Source organism: Cervus canadensis, chromosome 4 (genome assembly GCF_019320065.1).
Source record: "Cervus canadensis isolate Bull #8, Minnesota chromosome 4, ASM1932006v1, whole genome shotgun sequence".
NCBI classification, from domain to species: Eukaryota; Metazoa; Chordata; class Mammalia; order Artiodactyla; family Cervidae; genus Cervus; species Cervus canadensis.
In genome coordinates this window covers 77,152,101-77,176,478 of record NC_057389.1, presented here as the reverse complement: position 1 = coordinate 77,176,478, position 24,378 = coordinate 77,152,101, and the positions used below count along the sequence as shown (strand labels likewise).

General features: G+C 34.7%; 1 non-coding gene across 1 annotated transcript; it reads left to right on the top strand.

Moving 5' to 3' along the window:
• Window positions 1-336: 336 nt before the first annotated feature.
• LOC122441068 lies at window positions 337-443 on the top strand. Its single transcript, XR_006269212.1, has one exon. It is a non-coding gene; the product is annotated as a U6 spliceosomal RNA (small nuclear RNA).
• Window positions 444-24,378: the final 23,935 nt, after the last annotated feature.

Below are 24,378 nucleotides of genomic sequence, written 5' to 3'. Positions count from 1 at the left end.
GACCACTTTGGTAGCACAAGGATGGCATGGAAATTCATCAAATGTTTCACATTTTTTTTAACAGATATAAAGGGAGAAACTGATAGCAATACAGTAAAAGACTTCAACATCCCACTCACATCAATGGACAGATCTTCCAGACAGAGAAATCAATAAGCCAACAGAGACACTGAATGATACAATAGAACAGTTAGATTTAATTGAGATTTTAAAGATATATCAAAAAAAAAAAACCCAAAAAAACAACCCAGAATACACATTCACCTTGGTCTCTAGGCCCCCAACAACATATGAGGGCACAATACAATGTAAACAAATTTAAAATATAGAAATCATGTGCTCGCTTCGGCAGCACATATACTAGAGTTGGAACGATACAGAGAAGATTAGCATGGCCCCTGCGCAAGGATGACACGCAAATTCGTGAAGCGTTCCATATTTAAAAAAAAAAAAAAAAGAAATCATCTCAAGCATTTTCTCTGACCATAATGACATGAAACTAGAAATTAACCACAGAAAAAGAAATGAGGAAAAATAATTACATGGAGACAAAAAAAAGACATGCTACAAAGAAATCAATGGGTCTATGATAAAATCAAAGAGGAAATTAAAAAATAGATGACAATGAAAATATAACTGTACAAAATCTATGGGATACAGCAAAAGCAATTCTTAGAGAAAATTCATAGCAATACAGGTATTCCTCAAAAAAACAAGAAAAATCTCAAATAAACTAACAAAATTTAAGTCAGAAGGAAAAAGGAAATAATAAAGATCAGACAGGAAATAGAGATTTAAAAAATAGAAAAAAATCAATAAAACCAAGAGCTGGCTCTTTCAAAGTATAAGCAAGATTGACAAACCTCTGGCCAGGCTCCCAGAGAAGAAAAGAGAGAGAAACCAAATAAACAAAAATAAGAAATGAAAAGGGAAACATAACAATTGATACTGCAGAAATACAAAAAACCATAAGGGAATACAATGAGCAATTTTACCCCCCAAATTTGACTACTGAGGAGAAATGGACAATATTCTAGAAACAGCCCAACAAAACTGAATCAAGAAGAAATTAGATAATTTGAAATGACTAATCACTAGAAGTGATATAGAAGCTGTAATTTAAGAACTCCCTACATACAAAAGTACAGGACCAGATGGCTTCATAGGTGAATTCTACCGAACTTGCAAAGAATTTATACTAACTTTTCTCATACTCTTTCAAAAAACTGAAGAGGAGGGAGCACTCCCAAAGACATTCTATGAAGCTACCCTCACTTTGATACTAAAACCAGACAAAGACACCACTAAAAAAAGAAAATTACAGGCCAATATATTTGAATATAGGTGCAAAAATTCTCAACAAAATATCACCAAACCAATCCAACAACACAAAAAGATCATATACCGCAACCAAGTGGGATTCATCCTAGTTCAAAAGGATGGTTCAATATATGTAAACCAATGTGGTTCACCACATCTAAAAAAGATAAGACAAAAAACACATAATCATCTCAATAGATACAGAAAAGCATTTGAAAAAATTCAAAATCCATTCGTGATAAAAACTCTTACCAAAGTGGGTACTGAAGGAAGATATACAAAATAGTAAAAGCTATTTATGACAAATACACAGTCAATATAATACTCAATGGTTAAAACTGAAAGCTTTCCCACTAAATCCAGAACAGGACAAGAATGCCCACTCTTACCACTTCTTTTCAACATAGTATTGGAAGTCCTAGCCACAGCAATCACATGAAAAAAGGAAATAAAATGTATCCAAATTGGAAGGAAAGAGGTAAAATTGTCATAAGCAGATGAGATGATACTATATATAGAAAAATCTAAATACTCCACACAAAAACTACTATAACTGATAAATTCAGCAAGGTAGCAGGATACAAGATTAACATATAGAAGTCAGTTGCATTTCTTTACATCAACAAAGAAATAACAGAAATGGAATGTAAAAATATGATAACTTTTAAAATCACAACCCCAAAAATAAAATAGTTAGGAATGAATCTCACCAAGGAGGTAAAAGACTTTGCCACTGAGAACTATAAAACATTAATAAAGGAAAATGAAGACAATTAAAAAAAAAAAAAGGAAAGCTATCCCATGCTTTTGGATTGGAATAATTAATACTATTAAAATGACCATGCTACCCAAAGCAATTTACAGATTTAACATGATCCCTATCAAATTACCTATGATATTTTTCATGGAACTAAAACAAAGTATCCTAAAATTCATATAGAACCATAAAAGACCCAGAATTGCCAAAGAAACCCTGAAGAAAAAGAACAAAGCAGGAGGTAAACCCTTCCAGACTTCAGACAATACTAAAAACCTACTGTAAATACAAAACAGCAAGATATTGGCACGTGGATGTATGGATCAATGGAACAGAATAGAGAGCCCAGAAATAAACACACCTATGATCGATTAATCTTTGACAAAGAAGGCAAGAATATACAAGGGAAAAAAGAGAGTCCCTTCAGCAAGTGTAGTGTTGGGAAAGTTAAAAAGCCACACACAAATCAATGAAGTTAAATCCTCTCACCATACACAGAAATAAACTCAAAATGCTTGAAGACTTAAATGCAAGACATGACACCATATAATTCCTAGAAAAGAACACAGGCAAACATTCTCTGGTATAAATTGTGGCAATGTTTCCTTAGGTCAGGCTCACAAGGCAATAGAAATTAAAAAAAAAAAAAAAAAAAAAAAAAAGGACCTAGTCAAACTTAAAGGCTTTTGCATAGCAAAGGAAACAATAAACAAAAAGAAAAGACAACCTACAAAACAGGAGAAAATATTTGTGGAAGATGTGACAAACAAGGGCTCAATTTCCAAAATCTACAAACAGCTCATATGGCTCAAAAACCAAGAAGCAAACAACCAAATCAAAAAATGGACAAAAGACCAAATAGACGTTTCTCCAAAGAAGACATGCAGATGGCCAACAGGCACATGAAAAGATGCTCAACATCACTCATTATTAGAGAAATGCAAACCAAAACTACAACGAGTTACCATCTCACTACAGTCAGAATGGCCATCATTACAAACAACAAATGCTGGAGAGGGTATGAAAAAAAGAGAACTCTTCTACACTGTTGTTACAATAAATTGGTACAGCCACCATAGAGAAAGTATAGAGGTTCTTCAGAAAAGTAAAAAGAGAGCTAGCATATGATCCAGCAATCCCACTCCTGGGCATATATCTGAAGAAAACCACACTTTGAAAGTATATGCACATCAACATTCATAGCAGCACTGTTTACAGTAATCAAGACATGGATGCAATCTAAACGTTCATCGACAGCTGAATGGATAAAGATGTGGTACATATATACAATGGAATACTACTTTGCCATAAATAAGAATGAAATAATGCCATTTGCAGCAACATGGATGTAACTAGAGATTATCATACTAACTGAAGTAAGTCATAAGGGAAAGATAAATACTATGTGATATCACTTATATGTGGAGTCTAAAATATGACAATGAACCTGTCAAACAGAAACAGAGTCATGGATATAGAGAATAGACTGGATGCACTGGAAGTTTGGGATTTGCAGATGCAAACTGGCATATATAGAATGGATAAACAAGGTTCTACTGTCTAGTATGGATAATGATAGCTAATCCCCTGTGATAAACCATAATGGAAAAGAATATGAAAAAGAATGTGCTTATTTGTATAACTGAGTCACTTTACTGTAGAGCAGAAACTAATGCACCAACGTAAATCAACTACACTTTAATTTTTTAAAAATAAAATATCTATATGATAATGTCAGTAGATGCAGAAAAAGGTTTTGATAAAATTTAACACTTATTTATGATAAAAGCTCTCCAGAAAGTGGGCATAGACAGAACATGTCTCAATACAATAAAGGCCATATATGACAAACCCACTGCTAACATCACACTCAATATTGAAAAGCTGAAAGCATTTCCTCTAAGATCTGGAACAAGACAGGTATGTCCATTCTCACTCCTCTTATTCAACATAGTTCTGGAAGTCCTAGCCATGGCAGAGAAGAAAAGGAAATAAAAGGATCCAAATTCAAAAGGAAGAAGTAAAACTGTCACTGTTTGCAGATGAAATGATCCTATACGTAGAAAATCTTAAAGATTCTACCAGAAAACTATTAGAGCTCATCAATGAGTTTGGTAAAGTTGCAGGACACAAAATTAATACAGAAATCTGTTGCATTTCTATACATTAATAACAAAAAATCAGAAGGAGAAATTAAAGAAACAATCTCATTTAGAATCACATCAAAAAGAATAAAACACCTGGGAATAAACCTACCTAGGAAGGCAAAAGACTTGTATTTCAAAAACTGTAAGATGCTGATGAAAGAAACTGGAGATAACACAGATGGAAAGATGTAAAATGTTCTTGGAATGGAAGAATCAAAATTGTCAAAATGACCATATTACCCAAGGCAATCTATAGATTCAGTTCAATCCCTATCAAATTACCAATGCCTTTTTAATTTTTTTGCAGATCTAGAATTAAAAAACTTAAAATTTGTATGGAAACACAAAAGACCTGAATAGTCAAAGTACTCTTTTGTAAGAAAAATGGAACTGAAGGAATCAGGCTCCCTGATCTCAAACTATATTAAAAAGCTTCAGTAATCAAAACAGTATGATATTGGCACAACGACAGACTTACAGACCAATGAAACAGGACAGAAAGTCCAGAAATAAACCTATGCATCTAAGGTCAATTAATCTATGACAAAAGCAGCAAGAATATACAATGGAGAAGAGATAGTGTCTTCAGTAAGTTGTGCTGGGCAAACTGCACAACTACATGTGAAAAAAGAAATTAGAACAGTCTCTAATATGATACACAAAAATAAACTCAAAATGGATTAAAGACATAAATATAAGACCAGATACTATAAAACTGTTGGAGGAAATCATAGAAAAAACACACTTATTTAAATCTCAGCAGTATCTTTTTGGATCTACCTCCTAGAGAAACGAAAATAAAAACAAAAATAAACAAATGAGACCCAACTAAACTTTAAAGCTTTTGCACAGCAAACAAAACCATAAACAAAAAGACAATTTACAGAATGAGAGAAAATATTTGCAAATTATGTGATCTAAAAGGGATTAATGTCTAAAATATACAACTAGTTCATGCAGTTCTATATAAAGGAACAAACAAACCAATAAAAAAAAGGGGGTCAGAAGATCTATATGGACACTTCTCCAAAGACAACATACAGATGGCCAAAAAGCACATGAAAAGGTGCTCAATATTGCTAATTATTAGAGAAATGCAAACCAGAACTACAATGAGGTATCACCTCACACTGGTCAGTATGGCCAACATCTACAAATAATAAATTATTGAGATGTTATGGACAAAAGAGAACCCACCTACAGTGTTGATGGGAATGTAAATTGGTGCAGCCACTATGGAGAACAGTATGGAGATTTCTTTAAAAACTAAAAATAGAGCTAGAGCAATCCCAGTCTTGGGCATATATCCAGAAAAAAAAATACTCCAAAAAGATACATGCAACCCAGTGTTCACTGCTGCACTATTTACAATAGCAATGACACTAAAGCAACCTAAAATCCACCAACACAAGAATGAAGAAAGAGGATGTGGTCTATACATACAGTGGGATACTACTCAGCCATAAAAAAGAACAAAATAATGCCACTTGCAGCAACCCTGGATGAACCTAGAGATTCTCATACTAAGTGAAGTGATTCAGAGAAAGACAAACAAATTGTATCACTTATAAGTAGACTCTAAAAAATTACACAAATGAACTTATTTAGAAAACAAAAACAAACTCACAAACTTAGAAATAAACTTCTGACTACCAAAGGGGTAACGTGTGGGGGGAATAAAAGGAGTTTGGGTATACGTGTATTAGTGGGAAAACCACAATTCTAAAACACATATGTAACCCAATATTCATTGCAGCACTATTTACAACAGCCAAGATATGGAAGCAACGTATAAGTCTATTGACAGATGAATGGATAAAGAATATATGGTACATACACACAATGGAATATTACTCAGCCATAAAAAGAAACAAATTTGAGTCACTTCTAGTGAGGTGGATGAGCACAGACCCTGTTATATAGAGTGAAGTAAGTCAGAAAAGGAAAACAAATATCATATATTAATGCATATATGTATGGAATCTAGAAAAATGGTATTGATGAACCTATTTACAGAGAAGGAATGGAGATGCAGATGTAGAGAATGGACTTGTGCACACCCAGGGGAAGGAGAAATGAGATGAATGGAGAAAGTAGCATCAACACATATATACACTACCATGCTTAAAATAGAAAGCTGGTGGGAAGTTGCTATAAAACACAGGGAACTTAGCTTGGGGCTCTGTGATGACCTACAGGGGTGGATGAGGAAGGCTCAAGAGGAAGGGGATATATGTATAATTAAGGCTGATTCACATTGCTGTTGTGCAGAAACCAACACAACATTGTAAAGCAATTTTCCTCCAATTAGAAAATAAATTTAAAATAATAAAATGAAAGTACCAAAAAAGTTTTTACACAGTAATTAAAAAATTAAAAGTTTGGGATTAAAATATACATACTACTATATATAAAATAGGTAATCAACTAAGATCAACTGTATAGCACAGGGAACTCTACTCAATACTCTGTAATAACTTATATGGAAAAAGAATTGATATCTGTATAACTAAGTCACTTCACAGCAGAAGCAAATACAACATGGTAAATCAGCTATACTCCAATATAAAATAAAATTATGTAATGTAAACTGGTAATACATCATGAGAGGGCAACTGGCCATTAATATATATCTATGATATATTAAGAGGCTTCCCAAGTGGTACTAGTGGTAAAGAACCCACATGCCAATGCAGGAGATGTAAGAGATGCAAGTTTAGTCCTTGAACTGGGAAGATCATCTGGATGAGGGCATGGAAACCCACTCTAGTATTCTTGCCTGGAGAATCCCAAGGACAGAGGAGCTTGGGAGGCTACAGTCCATAGGGCTGCAAAGAGTCAGATACCACTGAAATGAGTTAGCATGCACACAAGCATGATATATTAAAAGGGAAATTGGCTTATGGAACAGAATGTGTAATATGATACCTATAATGTGTATACTATATATGTGTGCATATATGTTCAGTATATATAAATATAAATGCACACAATTGCATATTTTGGTAAGTGCACAGAAATAGGTTGGGAAGGATACAGCATACCAAATCATTAATGGTGAAAAGAAATACAAAAAGAACAAATGTCACTTTTCTCTTCCATATATGTGTAGGTTTTTGCATTTTGATAATGAAAATGTTTTCATTTAGGAGGAAATTACATTATTACAATAAATACACTACTCAGTAAGAAAGGAAAAATACTCTGAAAACAAACAACTAATGAAACAGATAAATAATTTACCAGATAACACAGTTCAAAACATTAGTAATAAGAATGGTTACTTAACTAGGGAAAAGAATAGATGAAATAGTGAGGACTTTAACAAGGAACTAGAAAATGAAAAGAACTGATCAGAGCTAAAGTATACAATAACTGAAATGAAAACATGCTAGAAGGAATTAAACAGACTACATGATAGAGAAGAATGCATAAGTGATCAAGAAGATAGAACACTGGAAATTTTCTCATCAGGACAGCAAAGAGAAAATAACTTAAAATACTAGGACAGTTTAAGGGACCCATGGAAAAACAACAAACATACCAAATTTTGCATTATAGAGGTCCCAGAAAGAGAAGAGAAAAGGGGTCAAAATGTATTTGATGAAATTATGTCTGAAAACCTCCCAAACCTGAAGAAGGAAACAGATATTCAGGATATACAGGAACTAGGGAGTGTCTCAAACAAGATATCCCAAAAGATCCAAACCAAAACATATCACAGTTAAAATGACAAAGGTAAAAAATACAGAGAGAATTCTAAAGGGATGCATGAGACAAGTGCTCGGGCCTGGTGCACTGGGAAGACCCAGAGGAATCGGGTGGAGAGGGAGGTGGGAGGGGGGATTGGGATGGGGAATACGTGTAAATCTATGGCTGATTCATATCAATGTATGACAAAACCCACTGGAAAAATAAATAAATAAATAAAGGGGAAAAAAAATAAATAAAGGGAGCAATAGCAAAACAAAGAGTCACATACAAGGGAACCCCCATAAGTTTATCAGCTGATTTTTCTGCAGAAAATTTGAAGGCCGGAGGGTAGTGGCATGGTCTATTTAAAGTGCTGAAAGGGAAAAACTTAGAACCTAGGATATTCTACCCAGCAAGATTATCCTCCAGAATTAAAGGAGAGATAAAGAACTTCTTGGATAAGCAAAAACTAAGAGTGTATCAATACTAAACAGACCCTAAGAGAAATGGTGAAGGGTCTTCTCTAAGTGAAAAAGAAAGGTTACAATAGGAAGTAAAACTTTTTAGGAAGGGAAAAATCCCACCAGTGAAGGCAAATAAATAGTAAAGACTGTAGATCAACCACTGAAGTAAGCTAGTATAAAGAAAAAAAAACTATAAAATCAAATAAAACTGCAACAAACAGTTACGGGATAAACATGAAGATATAAAATATGACATAAAAATATAAAATGTATATCTTTTAAAATGTGTTTGAACTTACATGATTACTAATTTAAAACAAGTAGATATAGTTATAGGTCAACATATATGAACCCCATTGTCACGACAAATAAAAAACATACAAAAATACACAAAAACTAGAAAACATAAATATACAACTAAAGAAAATAATCAAACCACAAGAGAAGAAACTGAAAGAAGAAAATAACAAAAGGACTACCAAAACCACAAAACAAGTAACAAAGTCGCAATAAGTACAAACCTATCAATAATCATTTTAAATGCAATAAACTAATAAATGCTCCAATCAGAAGACATACGGGGGATGACTGGATTTGGGGAAAAAAACAAAAACACAAAACATATCCATATGCTACTTACAAGAAAGTCACTTTTGAGCTAAAGACACATGCAGAATGAAAATAAGAGCAAAGAAATATTTCATGAAAACAGAAATGATAAGAAAGCTAGGGTGGCAAATTCATACCAGACAAAATAGACTTTAAAACAAAGTCAATAAAAAAAGACAAAGAAGGATATTATATAATGATAAAAGGATCAACACAAGAGGAAGATGTAACACTTGTTAATATATATGCACCTAAAAATATAAAATAAATATTAACAGACAAAAGGGAGAAATTGACAATAATACAATAGTAGGGGACATTAACATGCCACTGACATCAATGAATAGATCATTCAAATAGATAATCACTAAGGCAACAGAGGACCTAAATGACACAATAGAGCCAGTTAGATTTAATATATGTCTATAGAATATTACAGCCCCAAACAGCATAATACATGTTCTCAAGAACACATGGAACATTCTCCAGGACAGATCACATGCTAGATCACAAAATATGTCTCAATAAATTTAAGAGGATATAAATTATATCAAGCACTTCTTTTGACCACAGAGGTGGCTGGATAAAGAAGAAAAGAGGAAAAATGGGAAAAACACAAATAGGCACAGACCAAACAATATACTAAAAAAAAGTGGGTCCATAAAGAAATTAATGAGATCAGAAGATACCTCAAGAAAAATTAAAATAACACAACTTTCCAAAATCTATGGGATGCAGCAAAAGCTGTTCAAAGAGCAAAATATAGTGTTACATGCTTATCTCAAGAAACAAGAAAATTACCAATTAAACAACCTAACCCACTCTCTAAAATAATTAGAAAAGGAAGAACAAACAAAGCCAAAATTCACCATAAGGAAGGAAATAATAAAGATCAGAGAGGAAATAAATAAAACAGAGACCCCCCTCAAAAGAAACAAAAAAGAAAATATGAGACAAATCAAGAGATTGTCTTTTTTAAACAAAAAAATTTGTAAACCTTTAGCTAGGATCATCAAGAAAAAAAAGGGAGACCCAAATGCACAAAATAAGAAATGGAAGAGGAAAAGTTATAAGTGCCATCACAGAGATACAAAAAAATTTAAGAGACTACTATAAATAGTTATATGACAACAAATTGGGTAACACAGAAGAAATGGATAAGCTTCTGGGAACATACAGTCTTCAAAGATTGAATCAGGAAGAAACAGACAATCTGAACAGACCAACCAGCAGTAGTGAGAATGAGTTTGTAATTAAAAAACTCTCAGGAAAGGAAGTCTGGGACCAGAAAGGTTCACAGTGGAATTCTACCAAAAACACACAAAAAAGCTAATAATTATTCTTCTTAAAGTAGTCCAAAAAAATTGAGGAGAAGTGAACTGAACACTTTCAACCTCATTCTATGACACCACCATTATCCTGATACCAAAACCAGACAAAAATGCAACAACAAAAAAATTACAAGCCAAAATATGATAAATATAGATGCAAAAGTTCAACAAAATATTAGCAAACTGATTTCAACAGTATATCAAATGGGATTTATTTCAGGGACACAGAGGTGGTCCAACATCGACAAATCAGCTGTTACACCACATTAACAAACAAAGGATGAAAATCACACAGTCATCTCAATAGATGCAGAAAAAGCATTTGACAAAATTCAACATCATTCACAATAAAAACTCTCATCAAATCAGGAATATGAGCAATCACATCTCAACAAAGTAAAGATCACTTATGACAAACTCACGGCTAACATCATACTCAGTGGTGAAAGGCTGAAAGCTTTTTCTTCAAAAAGGAGCAAGACAAGGATGCCCACTCTCACCACTTACATAGTATTGAAGTCCCAGACCCAACAATGAGACAAGAAACAGAAAAGGCATCCAAATGAAAGAGAAGAATTTAAACTGTTATTATTTGCTGATGACATGATATTATTTATAGAAAACCCTAAAATATCCATCTGAAAACTATTAGAATAAATGAATTCAGTAAAGATTTAGGATATGAGATGAATATGTAGAAATCTGTTGCTTTTCTACACACTAAATGAACTACTAGAAAGAGAATGTAAAAAAAGAAAAACTCATTTAAAATCCCATCAAGAATAAATACTTAGGAATAAACTTAACCAAAGAGGTGAAAGCACTACACTCTGAAAAGTATAAAACACTAACTAAGGAAATGAAGATGGTACAAATAAAAATATAAACTGTATTCATGGGTTGACAGAATTAGTATTGTTAAAACGGTAATACTATCCAAAGCAATCTTCAGGTTTAATGAAATCCCCATCAAAACATCCATGACATTTTCTTCAGAACTAGAACAAATAATCCTATAATTTACATGGAACCATAGAAAACCCTGAATTGCCAAAGTAATCTTTAGACAGGAAAAAAAAAAAAAAGGTTGGAAGCCTAATGCACTCTGAGTTCAGACTATACTATAAAGCTACAGTCACTAAAACAGTATGGTACTAGCACACCCTGAATATTCACTGGAAGAACTGATGCTGGTGCTCCAATACTTTGGCCACGTGATGCAAAGAGCTGACTCATTGGAAAAGACCCTGATGCTGGAAAAGATTGATGGCAAAAGGAGAAGGGGGCAGCAGAGGATGAGATGGTTAGATAGCACTCCTGACTCAGTGGACAGAAATTTGAGCAAACTCTGGGGGATAGTGGAGGACAGAGGAGCCTGGCATGCTGCAGTCCATGAGGTCACAAAGAGTTGGACACAACTTAGCAGCTGAACAACAACTGGTACAAAAGATTTATAGATCAATGAAACAGAACAGAGAGTTCAGAAATAAATCCACACTTCTATGGTCAATTAATTTATGGCAAAAGAGTCAAGAATGTACAATAGAGAAGACACTTCAATGAATGATGCTGGGAAAATTGGACAGCTACATGTAAAAGAATGAAATTAGAATATATTTAACATCATACACAAAAATTAGCTCAAAGAGGATTAATGACCTAAATGCGAAACCTAAAACCATAAAACTCCTAGAAGAGAACATAGGCAGAACACTATCAGAAAAATTGTAGCAATGTTTATTTTTTCTATCTGAGTCATAAGGCAAAGGAAACAAAGACAAAAATAAGCAAATGGGACCTAATTAAAGTTAAGAGGTTTTTTTTTCACCGCAAAGGTAACCATAATAAAATGAAAAGGTAACCTACGGGCTGGGAGAAAATATTTGCAAATGATGCAATTGACAATGGGTTAATATCCAAAATATTAAAGTTTGTCATAAATGGCCATTATTAGGGTGAGATATAAATTTACACTAAAATACAAAGGACCCAGAATAGCCAAATGAACTTACCAAAAAGAAAAACAAACTCGAACAATGAACACTGCCTGATTTCAAGTTTTATAAAGATACAATAATAAAGGCTACATATATAGACAGAACTTTTTTTTTAAACCAAAAGGCAAAGTCAATTCAGTGAAAAAAGAGTAGCCTTTGGTAAATTGTTCTGGACTCTATACATGGACATCACCAGCTGGTAAATACTGAAATCAGATTGATTATATTCTTTGCAGCCAAAGATGGAGAAGCTCTATGCAGTCAGCAAAAACAAGACCAGGAGCTGACTGTGACTCAGATCAAGAACTACTTATTGCCAAATTCAGACTTAAATTGAAGAAAGTAGGGAAAACCACTAGACCATTCAGGTATGACCTAAATCAAATCCCTTATGATTGTACAGTGGAAGTGAGAAATAGATTCAAGGGGTTAGATCTGATAGACAAAGGGCCTGAAGGACTATGGATGGAGGTTCATGACATTGTACAGGAGGCAGGGATCAAGACCATCCCTGAGGAAAAGAAATGCAAAAAGGCAAAATGGTTGTCTGAGGAGGCCTTACAAATAGCTATGAATAGAAGAGAAGTGAAAGGCAAAGGAGAAAAGGAAAGATATACCCATTTGAATGCAGAGTTCCAAAGAATAGCAAGGAGAGATAAGAAAGCCTTCCTCAGTGATCACTGCAAAGAAATATAGGGAAACAATAAAATGGGGAAGACTAGAGATCTCTTCAAGAAAATTAGAGATGTCAAGGGAACATTTCAGGCAAAGATGGGCACAATAAAGGACAGAAATGGTATGAATCTAACAGAAGCAAAAGACATTAAGAAGAGGTGATAAGAATACACAGAAGACCTATACAAAAAAGGTCTTCATGACCCAGATAATCACAATGGTATGATCACTCACCAAGAGCCAGACATCCTGGAATGCAAAGTCAAATGGGCCTTAGGAAGCATCACTACAAACAAAGCTAGTGGAGGTGATGGAATTCTGTTGATTTATTTCTAATCCCAAAAGATGAAGCTGTGAAAGTGCTGCACTCAATATGCCAGAAAATTTGAAAAACTCAGCAGTGGCCACAGGACTGGAAAAGGTCAGTTTTCATTCCAATCCCAAAGAAAGGCAATGCCAAAGAATGCTCAGACTACCGCACAATTGCACTGATCTCACATGTTAGCAAAGTAATGCACAAAATCCTCCAAGCCAGGCTTCAACAGTATGTGAACTGTGAACTTCCAGATGTTCAAGCTGGTTTTAGAAAAGGCAGAGGAACCAGAGATCAAATTGCCAACATCTGTTGGATCATAGAAAAATTGGGAGTTCCAGGAAAACATCTACTTTTGCTTTATTGACTATGACAAAGCCTTTGACTGTGTGGATCACAACAAACTGTGGAAAATTCTTAAAGTGATGGGAATACCAGGCCACTTGACCTGCCTCCTGAGAAATATGTATGCAGGTCAAGAAGCAACAGTTAGAACTGGACATGGAACAATAGACTGGAAAATCAGGAAAGGTGTACGTCAAGGCTGTATATTGTCACCCTACTTATTTAACTTATATGCAGAGTTCATCATGAGAAATGCTGGGCTGGATGAAGCACAACCTGGAATCAAAATTGCTGGGAGAAATATCAATAACCTCAGACATGCAGATGACACCACCCTTATAGCAGAAAGTGAAGAAGAACTAAAGAGCCTCTTGATGAAAGTGAAAGAGGAGAGTGAAAAAGTTGATTTAAAACTCAACATTCAGAAAACTAACATCATGGCATCTGGTCCCATCACTTTGTGACAAATAGATGGGGAAACAATGGAAACAGTGACAGACTTTCTTTTTGGGGGCTCCAAAATCACCACAGATGGTGACTGCAGCCATGAAATGAAAAGACACCTGCTCCTTGGAAGATAAGTTATGGCCAACCTAGAGAGCATATTAAAAAGCAGAGACATTACTTTGCCAACAAAGGTCTGTCTAGTCAAAGCTATTGTTTTTCCAATAGTCATGTACGAATGTGAAAGTTGGACTATAAAGAAAGCTGAATGCCAAAGAATCAATGCTTTTGCTCTGTGGTGTTGGAGAAGACTCTTGAGAGTCCCTTGGACTGCAAGGAGATCCAAGCAGTCCATCCTAAAGGAAATCAGTCCTGAATGTTCATTGGAAGGATTGATGCTGAAGCTGAAACTCCAATACTTTGGCCACCTGATGCCAAGAACTGACTCATTGGGAAAAACCCTGATGCTAGGAAAGATTGAAGGTGGGAGGAAAAGGGGATGACAGAGGATGAGATGGTTGGATGACATCACCGACTCAGTGGACATGTATTTGAGTAAACTCCAGGAGTTGGTGATCGACTGGGAAGCCTGGTGTGCTGCAGTCCATGCGGTCGCAAAGAGTCAGACACGACTCAGTGACTGAACTGAGCTGAAACTGTTCTGGAAAATGTGGATGTCCTTAAGTAAAAAACTGAACTTTCCATACTTCACACTATGTACAAAATTAAGTTGAAATATTTCATAGATTTAAATGTAAAATATAAAACTATAAAACTTCCAGAAGAAAACCTTGTGGGTGGGGTTAGACAAAAATGCCCTACACAAAACACCAAAAGCTCAACCCATAAAGGACTAAATTTATATACACATATATATGTATATTTATATACATATATTTATATACATATAAATACTATATGCATTATTTACATATATGTATATATATACACATATATACATATACATTTGGAGAAGGAAATGGCAACCCACTCCAGTATTCTTGCCTGGAAAATCCCATATACATTTTATACATATATACACATATATGAATATACATATAAATACTATATGTATATGTGTATACTAAATTAAACTCTGTTCAATATATATATATTGAACATATATATATATAAATAATATATATAAAACTCTGTTCAAATTAAATACTCACTCTTCAAAGACACTAAGTAGAAAATGAAAAAAGGGAGCTACAACTTTGACAAAAATTTTTCAGATCACATATCTGATACACAATCTGTATTCAGAATATATGAACAACTTTTGCAAGAAAGTTGCAAATAAAACAAACCACTCAAGTTTTTAAAAAGGTAAACCTTTGAACAAATGTCTCACTAAAGCAAGATAAGGAAAATCCAAGAAATACATGAAAAAATGCTCAACATCAGTAGTTATTAAATATGCAAATAGGTTCTCCAGTTAACAGAGGGACTAATCAGTTTCTGCAACCTCAAGTTACAGCAGGTATAACTGAAGAAAAGGATTACAAAATGCATGGGATTTTGCAACCTACACTGTCGATTTGGTAATCTGAGCCACACTCCGGGTTGACCTAATTCAACATGAATTAGTAGGCTTGAGACAGAACCTATTGTTGTAGGCCAAGCTGCTGCTCAATTGCTAAGTTGTGTCTGACTCTTTGTGACTCCATGAACAAGCATCAGATAATAAATATAAGGTATCAATATCTTGATGAGTTGAGAATAGTCATAATTTGTGATTCTAAACTCTGGTCTCATTGGTGCCCTAGGGTGTTTAGGGTCAGAGAAGGGTGATAGATTCAGTTCTTCTGTCACAGAAATAATTGGTAAGGATGGCATGGCAGTTAAAATTAAGATGATGGCTGGTAAAATTGTTCAGATTTTTTTTTTTACTTCCTGTGCATCTCTTGTGTATGTTTTAGTTTAGTGGTTAGTCTGAGTTAATATATTAGTATAAATGAAATAATGTAAAGAACCAGAGAACTAATGGAAAATACGATGATTCATGTGTGATCATGGAAGTGTAGGAGCTCTTCTGTGGTTGGTGATGTTGTCTTTAAAGCCAAGTTGAAAGGATTGTTGTTCAGTTGCTCAGTCATGTCTGACAATTTGCAATCCCATGAATGGCAGCATGCCAGGCTTCCCTGTCCTTCACTATCTTCCTGGAGTTTGCTCAACTCATGTCCATTGAGTCGGTGATGCCATCCAACCATCTCATCCTCTGTCATGCCCTTCTCCTCCTGCCTTCAATCTTTCTCAGCATCAGGGTCTTTTCTAATGAGTTGACTCTTTACATCAGGTGGCCAAAGTATTGGAGTTTCAGCTTCAGCATCAGTCATTCCAATGAATATTCAGGGTTAATTTCCCTTAGGATTGATTGGTTTGATCTCCTTGCTGTCCAAGGGAAAGGATATGCCATGGAAAGCATATGCCATGGAAATAGAAAGGGTTTTCACCTATGATTTATCCTGGACAAAGTTATGTAAGTTTTACTATATCTCCTTTGTCAAGAGACATAATGCTTGTGGTATTTGCTTGAAACCAGTAGAAGAGGGTGTGATTCCTTCCTTTCTTACTTATTATGTGCTAAGTCACTTCAGTCATGTCCAACTCTTTGAGATCCTATGGACTAAAAAAAAATGCGATTTAAACCACAATGAGCTGCTGTTGTTGTTCAGTTGAACATCCAAGGACTACATGAATATCCAAGAAGTACATTAAAAAAATACTCAGCATCAATAGTCATTAAAAATGCAAATTAAACCATTATGAGCTATTACCACACAACAATCAGAATAGCTAAAATTAAATACACTAAATAGTCCATTCTTTTCCTAGGTCTTTACCCCCAAAATAAAGCGTATGTCCATACAAAGACTTGTAAGTGAATGTTCATAACAGTTGTATTAGTAGCCAAATTGGAAACAGTTCAAATGTTCATCAGTATGAGAATGGATAAATAATGGCATATGCATTCCATGGAGTATTAGTCTCCAAGGAATGCGTTATCACTGAACACAGCAAGGATGAAACTCAAAATTATTACACAGAATGTATTCACAGGTTGAAAGAAGTCCAACCAAAAAAAGAGCACTTAATGAACCATTAAGAATGAACCACTCATAGAAATTGCTTAAAAGCAAACATTAATGCATAGTAACCAAAATTAACAGTTGATTTGTATTAGGGTGTGGGTAAGGAAAGTTATTACCAACCTAGATAGCATATTAAAAAGCAGAGACATTACTTTGCCAACACAGGTCCATCTAGTCAAGGCTACGGTTTTTCCAGTGGTCATGTATGGATGTAAGAGTTGGACTGTGAAGAAAGCTGAGCACTGAAAAATTGATGTTTTTGAACTGTGGTGTTGGAGAAGACTCTTGAGAGTCCCTTGGACAGCAAGGAGATCCAACCAGTCCATCCTAAAGGAGATCAGTCCTGGGTGTTCATTGGAAGGACTGATGCTGAAGCTGAAACTCTAGTACTTTGGCCACCTCATGAGAAGAGTTGACTCATTGGAAAAGACCCTGATGCTGGGAGGGACTGGGGGCAGGAGGAGAAGGGGACGACAGAGGATGAGATGGCTGGATGGCATCACTGACTCGATGGACATGAGTTTGAGTAAACTCTGGGAATTGGTGATGGACAGGGAGGCCTGGTGTGCTGCGATTCATGGGGTCACAGAGAGTCGGACATGACTGAGCGACTGAACTGAACTGAAGGAAAGGAAGAGTGTGGAGGAATTATAAAGTGACACAAAGAAACCACTACGGTTGATGGATATATTATTTTGATTAAGGTGATGATTTCACAATTTACACATATGTCAAAACTTTTAAAATTGTATACTTTCAATATTTATTATTTATGCTAATTATGCCTTAATGTTGGTAATTCTTTAAAACAGCAATGTTAAGATAGCTGCCAAGGCATTATGTTTTCAATTGTACTCAGTTTTTAATATACTAATTACTATAGTGATAATGCATCTGTTTTCCATATTAGGGCATAGACAACTGACTTTTAATAACATGGATTTAAACTACATGGATCCACTTATATGTGTATTTTTTTAAATAAATACATACTATAGTACCTCACAGTGATCAGTTGACTGATTCCATAGATACAGAATACTGGATACAGAGTTGACTGTGAAGTTCCATTGTGAGGATGGCCGTGCCTCTAATTCCTGCAGTGTTGAAGAATCAATTGTACTTTTTCATGTAAGTGGATTTTCCAGATAACTGAAGCCTAGTATTCACCTCTTTAAAAAGTGCTTTTTCTAACCATTTTAAAGGTAAACCTTTATTTAGTGTATCACAGTCATCCTTACTTTTTGACACAAAATACAGAAACCAAGTAATCTCTAGGCCACAGAACACCACCATGACAGCTGCAGCAGAGGTGGGAAAGTACTCTCTAAAGCTGTTTGACATTATGCACAGGTTTACATTTGCTGCCCTTAACGAGGAATTGCAGATGGTTTTCAAAATTAAATATAATTCAAAAGGAAATGACAAATGTTTGAAGGAATTGATATGAAAGAAAAACACAGATTGGCAACTACTAATGCCAGAGAAAATATTAGTGACAAACGACACTGTCATAATTCTCTTTCTGTAAGTGACGGAAAAATCCACCTTGAAATTACCTGGGCACTAAAGAGGATATGATCACCAAAACAATTTGATAGTAACGAAATGGGAACAGCCTTGAGACTAATATCATTAGGATTCTCTCTGTGTATTGTTAACTTTGCTTCTCTGGGCTTGAAGCTTCCTTCCTTTATTACACTAAGGGGTAAAAAAAATAAGGATGTAGAAAACCTAAATATTATTAATAAGATAGATATAATTTTTATGTATGTATTTTATACCCAGCAAACAGTAAATAAACCTTTACAGGTTCATTTGAAATATGCAAAACAACTGAGTAGTATATTAGGCCATAAAATATTTTACATCTTAAAAATGCAGAAAGCACTGTCTTGCTAAAACTAAAAATTAGTAAGAAAACTAGCTTATAAAAATTACTTAAGTGCTCTTAACATTTGCTCAAAGAGAAAAATCAAAATCAATACAAATTATAAGATCTCTAGAAAATAACAGGACCTATATTAATTTTGTTATAGTGACACAAGCAAGATGGTAGACCAGGAAGCTCCAGGCCCTCATTCCTCTATGGAAACATCAAGTAAACGACAACAGACTGACAAGAATAACTTTTGGGAAGCTCTAGAAACCAAAGTTATGCAGCAGCTAAATGAAAAATGAAATAAAAAAAAAAAATCACCCACAGAATGATGGGAAATTGTTGGTACAAATGATGGTACAAATTGCTCACTTGTACCCCCACCCCCATCCCTCATGTGGAGTAGTGCAGAGTAAGGCAGCCAGGAGAAGGCAGCCAAATCCCTGGGTCTCCCCCTTAGGACAGAAGGAAAAGGGTGGAAGTTGCCTGCAACATTTTGACTCACCTGAAAACCCCTGAGGGACCAGTTTCCATTTCTCCTGAATCTCAGACAGGAATAGTGGCATAATTTGGTTATCAGATTGGAGGTCACTGAAAGCAATGGCAGGCAAAATGACACATTAAAAACTGCAAGGGTCTGCAGACCTATGGGTAAAATACTATGGGCTGAAGGATACAATAAAGCCTTTAAGACCTGAGAAAAAGCACAGGTAAAACTCAGGAAAATTAACAGGTTTAAAAACAAGCATGTATCCAGGGGAGTTATGGGGAAAGCACATGCCCAGGCTGAGGGAAGACAAAACTCCAGAAAAGCTCTAAAAAGAATTAAAACTTCAGGCTGGGTGAACTGGTGAAATTCCTTCTCCACTCAGAGCCAGTCTGCAAAGACTTGGAGAGGTTCCTCATTCCTTCTGTGTCCAGTTTTCAACAAAAGATCTCAAGTCACACAAGGAAGGAAGGAAGCACGGTCCATTCAAAGTAACAAAGCAAATATCCAGAAGCCATCCTTACAAAAACATAGATTTCAAATTTGCCAGACAAAAATTTTAAAACAATTATATTTAGGTGGTCAACTATATTGAGCATCTAAATATATAAAGCAAAAACTAACAAAGCTAAAAGGAAAAATAAATAGCAATACAATATCTGGAAACTTCAATACCCCATTCTCAACAATGGATATATCATCCAGATAGAATCAATGAAGACATAGGGGATTTGAACAACACTCAAGACCAAATGAGCTTCCCTGGTGAGTTCAGTAGTAAAGAATCCATCTGCCAATGCAGGAGACATGAGTTTGATCCGTGGGTCGGGAATATCCCCTGGAGAAGGAAGTGGCAGCCCATTCCAGCATTCTTGCCTGGAAATCTCATGGACAGAGTTGCCTGGCAGGGATCCTGACAGCCCATGTGGTTGCAAAAGAGTCAGACATGACTTAGCGACTAAACAACAATAGCAGACCAAATGAACCTAACATATATAGAACATTTGATCTGATAACCAGCAAGATACACATCCTTCTTAAGCACAACAGAACACTCTCTAGGACTGATGAAATGTTCGACCACAAAACAAATCTTAGAAAACTCAAGAGGATATCAAACATGCATCTTCTTTGACCACAGTGATATGAAACTAGAAATCAGTAACATGAAAAAAACTGAGAATGACCAAAAATGATCAAAGAAGATATTAAAGAAACTGAAGTTTCTTGAGACAAACAAATATGGAAGTATAGCATACCCAAACTCACGGGACACAGCAAAAGCAGTTCTAAGAGGAAAGCTCATAGTAACACGTGTACCTTAAGAAATAGGAATATCGTGATATTACTTATCTGTGGAATCTTAAGAAATGATACACAGGAACTTATTTACAAAACAGAACTACTTACAGACATAGAAAACAAACTTATAGCTACCAAATACCAAAGGGGAGAGTCGGGAGGGGGAATAAATTAGGAGTTTGAGAGCCAAATATACACACTATTATATATGAAACAAGGACCTACCGTATGGCACATGCAACTACACTCAAAATCTTATAATAACCTATAATGGAGAGGGATCTGAATAAAAGAAGTATATATTTGTGTGTGTGCATAACTGAATCCTTTTGCTGAACTCTTGAAACTAACATGGCATTGTAAATTAACTATAGCACAATTTTTAAAAATGCAGGGCAGATATATGATATCAATTATATGCAGAATGTGCAAAAAGGATACAAATGAACTTACGAAAAAGAAACAGACTCACAGACGTAGGAAACAAACTATGGTTACCAAAGAGGAAAGGAGGGAAGGGATAAATTAGGAATTTTGGATTAACATATGCATATCACTATATATAGAATAGATTAACAACAAGAATCTATTGTGTAGTACAGGAAACTATATTCAACATTCTGTAATAACTTTTAATGGAAAAGAATCTGAAAGTGAATATATATAATAGGCTATAAAATATATAAATATCAATTCACATTAATTATATATTTTTTCAGATTACATATAAGTTATTCTGTTATATATATGTGTGTATATATATGTATATAAAATCACTTTGCTGTACACCAAAAACGAACACAGCAATGTAAATCAACTACAATTTTAAAAAGGGAAAAAAATTCCTAACAACTTTATACTTCAAGGAATGAGAATAAGAAGAACAAACTGAGATCAAAGTTAGTTGAAGGAATAATAAAGATTAGAGCAGAATAAATAAGTTAGAAAACAATACAATATAAAAGATTAATAATCAAATTAAGAACTGGTTTTCTGAAAATATAAGCAAAATTGGACATGACTTAGTGACTAAACCACCATTACATTAGCTACAACAAACAGGGAAAAGAGAGAACTCAAATCAACAAAATTACAAATAAAAAAGAGTTACCAATTGATACAACAGAAATACAAAGGCTCCTAAGAGGCTATTATGAACAAACACATGCCAACAAACTGGGCAACTGAAAAGAAAGGGAAAACCCCTTAGAAACATACAAACTACCAAGACTGATAGAACAGACTAATTACTAGTAAGGAAACTGAATCTGTAATGAAAAATCTCCTAACAAAGTAATACCCAGGACTAGTGGCTTTACTGATGAATTTTACCAAATATTTAGAGAAGACTGCCTATCCATCAAAATCTTCCAAAAAATTGAAGAGGAACACTCACAAACAACGGCATTGCCCTAATAACAAAACCAGAAAAGGACACTACAAGAAAGGAAAACTACAGGCCAAAATTTCTGATAAATATAGATCCAAAAACTCTCAACATAATTCTAGTAAACTGAATTCAGCAGCACATTAAAAGGATCATTCATCATGATCAAGTGGGATTTTTCCCTAGGACATAGGATGGTTAAATATACACAAATTAATAAGTGTGATGTATCACATAAATAGAAAAAAAATCATACAATCACATCAATAGACACAGAAAAAGCTTTGAAAACTCAATGCCCATTCATGACCAAAAAACTTAACAAATTAGGTATAGAAGGAATGTATCGCAACATAATAAAGGCCATGTATGACAAGTTTACAGCTAGTATCATACTAAGTGATGAAAGGCTGAAAGCTTTTCCTCTAAGATCAAGACAAGGCAAAGTCTCAACTCCCACCACTCCTATTTAACACAGTATGAAAGTTCTAGCCGGAGCAATTAGGCAATGAAAAAAACACAAAAGGTATCAGAATTAGGATGCAGGATTAAATCTTGCTCTATTTACAGATAAAGTCATTTTATACATAGAAAATCCTCAAGATTTTATTAAAAACTTTAAGACCTAACCAAAAATTCTGTAAAGTTTCAGGACACAATATTAACATAAAAAATCAGTAGTGCTTCTGTATACTAGAAACTAATTATCTGAGTAGAAATAAAGAAATTGATCCCATCAATGAAACAGAAACAGATTCACAGGCATAGAGAACAGCCTAGTGGTTTCCAAGCAGGATGTGGATGGGGAGGGAGAGACTGGGAATTTGGAAATAGCAGATGCAAACTATTTAATGTATAACTAAATCATTTTGCTGTACATCAGAAATTAACATTGTAAATCAACTATACTTCAGTAAAATAAATTTTTACAGAGGAAGTTGATCCCATTTCCAATTGCATCAAAGACAATAATGTACTTAGGCATAAATCTAATCAAGGAGGACAAAGATATCTATATGAAAAACTATAAGATATTGATGAAAAAATTGAAGAAGACACAAATAAACGGAAAGATATTCCACACTCATAGATTGGAAGAATCAATATTGTTAAAATGCCAGTATTACCAAAAGCCAATGCAATCTCTATTAAGATGACATTGACAATTTTTACAGAAGTAGGAAAAACACTCCTAAAATTTATATGGAATCACAAAAGACCCCCAAATAGCCAAAGCAGGCCTTAAAAAGAAAAATGTGGTAGGAGTCTCATGTCCTGATTTCAAGCTATATTATAATGCTTTATTAATAAAAAGTATGGTATGGACATAAAAAAAATACACAGACCAATGGAATAGAATCAAGAGTCCAGAAATAAACCCATGCATATACAGTCAAATAAAATTTGACAACAAGAATACTCTATGGAGAAAAGACAATCTCTTCAGTAAATGGTGCTGGGGAAATTAGGATATTCACACTTAAAAGGATGAAACTGAATACCTATCTTACACCACTTTCCCAAATTATTAATAACTTGAAATGGATTAAAGACTTAAATATAAGATGTGAAGTGAAAGTGAAAGTTGTTCAGTCATATCCAACTCTTTGCGACCCCAGACAGTCTATGGAATTCTCCAGGCCAGAATACTGGAGTTGGTAGCCTTTCCCTTCTCCAGGAGATCTTCCCAACCCAGGGATCAAACCCAGGCCTCCCGCATTGCAGGCAGATTGTTAACCAGCTGAGCCACAAGGGAAGCCCAAGAATGCTGGAGTGGGCAGCCTATCCTTTCTCCAGTGGATCTTCTTGACCCAGGAATCAAACCGGGGTCTCCTGCATGGCAGGCAGATTCTTTACCAAGTGAGATATCAGGGAAGCCCTTAAATAATATCGGAATTATAGAATGAACTTATACAACTCAACAGCAAACAAACAAATATCCCCCTCCCAAAATAACCACTTCACAAATAATTCAATTTAAAAATGAGAAAAGGACCTAAATAGATACTTTCCCAAAGAAAATAAATGAAAGGCCAACAGGTACAAAAGAAGGAAAATGCCCATCAAAACCACAAAATCACCTCATACCTGTTAGACTGACCATCACCAGAAAGACAAAAGATAGCAAATGCT